This window comes from Choristoneura fumiferana, chromosome 13 (genome assembly GCF_025370935.1).
Source record: "Choristoneura fumiferana chromosome 13, NRCan_CFum_1, whole genome shotgun sequence".
NCBI lineage: Eukaryota > Metazoa > Arthropoda > Insecta > Lepidoptera > Tortricidae > Choristoneura > Choristoneura fumiferana.
Window position 1 is genome coordinate 63,155 of NC_133484.1, and position 3,518 is coordinate 66,672.

The following is a 3,518-nucleotide window of genomic DNA, read 5'->3' on the forward strand; positions in this document are numbered from 1 at the left end:
AAAATAGTATAAGTGTCAGAGGGACCGCACGACACGAACTTCGAGTCTCGAGTTTCGAGTTTCGTAGTAGCCCTGCAGGTCCGTCGGTGGCACCTGTGGAGTGGAAGTCAGTGGCACTGAATGCGTTAACTCAATATTTTTTTTGCTGATTATTATAATACTTAGGCAATTTTTATTTTTATTTCCTTTAAAATGGGACCAAAGTGTTTACATTTAGGTTAATTAAACGGTATTCAATCCAAAAGGAATCGACTTTGATTGTGAACAATAGGTACAAAAATCTATTAAATACCTGGTTAGGTAGGTACCTACGAGTACTTACCTAATTATTTGTATTTCGCAAAACTATATTCATTTAGATGCATTTTAATGCTTATAATACCTAACATTCTTACAGAGTATTTAATAATGTATTTAATTAAAATTTGATGGTTTAATTAAATACAAGATAATGGCTTCTTACCTTTCAATATCTTTCGGAATTCTGAAAATTGAAATTCCGATTTCTGTACCTTCTTTTTATTAAGATAAATTTAAATGTAAATAGTGTACTTTTTATAAAGTTAAATGGTCAACATATTGAATTTGTGAAATCAACAGTTTTTCAGGAATAACGCTTGATTCTAAACTACTGTGGGGCTGGGGACCTCACGTCACAGCAATCGCGGGTAGATTGCAGTTTAGAAAATACGGCAGCTAACCGATGTGGCGACGGCACGGTTGGTGTATTTTGCTTACTTTAATAGCATTATTTCGTACGGTCTTATTTTATTGGAAATGTACCTCTCTTTTCAAGGTAATTTAAGTACCTAATTTGAGTTTAAGTTTTTCTATTTATACTATTATGTAACACTGTGGAACATGACTTCTATGTATTGAGGTGGGCGTAAACAGCTGCGACTCAGTTTATACTAATGCAGCTGCTTACGAACTTTCTGTTTTGAAATAACCATGTTATTGTGTTCAATAAAAATCTTTAAAACTTTAAATCTTTATGGGGATCTGCTGCAAAAATTGAGTCAATTTTTATCTTACAAAAGAGAGCAGTTAGGGCAATTTATAATTTGAAGACGCGTGAATCTTTTTTTTTTTTATGGGTACAGGGTATCTTAACCCTGCCGTCGCTTTATGTTTTTGAAATAATCATGTATGTTAGGAAGAACATATTATGTGATTTTCCCACTAACGTCGATAAGCCAAAGGCTACTAGAAACACAGGGAAGCTTAAAGTTCCATCTTACAGACTGGCTAAAACCAAAAAGTCGTTTTTGGGAAATTGCATACGTTTTTATAATAAAATTCCAAAAATATTACAAATGAAACGGTACAAAATTCAGATCTATAGTCAAGAAAACATTAATATCTAAGGAGTATTACAAAGTTAATGATTATATCATGGACAGGGATATTTGGAAATAATTCCGATCCGCATTAGCGATCCCTTCAAATAGCGAACCCAGGGCCGTTACCTGGGCTGGTCCTAAAGGTGCGCCGGCCGAACGCACCTAAACTGGCGGAGTGTCCATTGTCCAACCCCCGGTTTGGGGCTGGGTCAATTGGAGTAATTTATGAAAGGATTATTATTACTATTATTATTTCATTCATTGTATATCATTATCGTCAAATTTCAGTTCAATTATTTGATGATCAATATTATTTTCCAGTGATTATAATTAATTTTTAGGAAGCCATTTCTATATTGTTTGGTGATTAGTGACACATTCTATTATTTTGGAACTCAATATAATTATTTGATGATCAATATTATTTCCGAGTAATTTTTAAATAATATTAAGGTAACCGTTTTAATATTATTTGGTGATTCAATTTAGGTGACAGATCTACTATTTTAGGAACAAATATTTTTTATTAGGTCGCCGAAAACGCATTTATTGGGTGATCAATAATATCATACTGTGATGATTTTTCATAATAAGTTGGTTTTAAGATTACCTATATGCGAAATAAAAACCACTATTTGAAACTACATCTTCTTTATCGAATAAAATTGCTTTACCCTGATTTATAAAACGTTAATAAACTGGCAACATTCAAGAAAAACATTTCAACGATGGAGGGGATAAGGTTATAAAACGGGTCATCCCTCATTCTTACGGGCTTTTTTGTTCCGGTGAGCTGAAAACTAACCAGGTTCCGACGTGTGTAAAATAGTATCGTTTTATTTCGGAAGTGAGATTTATCCACAAAATCCCACAGTGAAACGTAAACGTGAGTAAGAATTTTATTATGTGATAGTTTAAAATGTGATAATTTCCAGTATATTTTTACCTTATTTATGTGGTTCTTGGCCACATACTGAAAATAATGCCTCGGCTAACATTTGTCAAATTGATTGCAAATCTTCTAGAGTATCCTCTAGATTTAGATTTACGTACAACAACAAAAATGGAAACAATAATGTAGGTACGTTTACTGTACAGTATTTATTTTACGAATAATTTATTGTAATTAGAAGCCATTTATTTCACTGACTTTTTGTTTTCAATGAGTGGCCTAGCTTGTGTTACCTAATGAAGTATTACGCCGTCCGTCCGAACATCGTATATTACATTCCATACTATTTACTGCAACAAAAACGGATGTTGCAGGGTAGTTCGTGACTAGCCCGGTAGTTTTTATAACGCCTCGAGCGGGCTACCCGAGTGACAATCGTACCATCGTGACTTCATGGCTTACGCCGCTTACGGCGCAGCTTATAAATTGTTAACAATCAAGGCAAAGCATCGTATGATATGTTTTATGAGTTTTCGATATCTACCCTCTATCCGATATTTTCGTGTAAAATGAATTGTCTGCTCGTAATTAATAGCAAAAATTTGCATTTTGCGTTGTATGTAACATAAAAAAAAAAAACGCAACCTACATTGTTTTTTCAAGTTTAAGCTGCGATCAAGTTTCTTTTCTTTAGCATTCAAAATTATATCTTCGCCTACGTTGTACATACTGGGTACGGCACGAGTGAGTGGTGTTTACTTTCCGTAACAATTAAAAAGTATGTGTTCTTATTGTTCGACTGACTACGGACTTACAACTTGCGATTGTGAATTGATCTCCTTTAAAATACATACTACTGTATTAATATTTAGAATAATTTAACAAGATTACATGATGATGATATTACCAATACAGGAGTATGAGTATGAGTAGAATACTTACTTACACATTTCTAGCGGTGCATAAATTTTTAATTTCTATAATATAATGATGTTTAGGTTTCGCATTTTTAATTTTTATGTATTACTCAGACTAAGTATGTCTTACGTGACGGCTATGTATGCCTAGTTTTTTGATTTTGCTTTGGCCATGTGTGCCCTATAAGTGACGGCTATGTATGCCTAGTTTTTGATTTTGCTTTGGCCATGTGTGCCCTATAAGTGACGGCTATGTATGCCTAGTTTTTGATTTTGCTTTGGCCATGTGTGCCCTATAAGTGACGGCTATGTATGCCTAGTTTTTGATTTTGCTTTGGCCATGTGTGCCCTATAAGTGACGGCTAT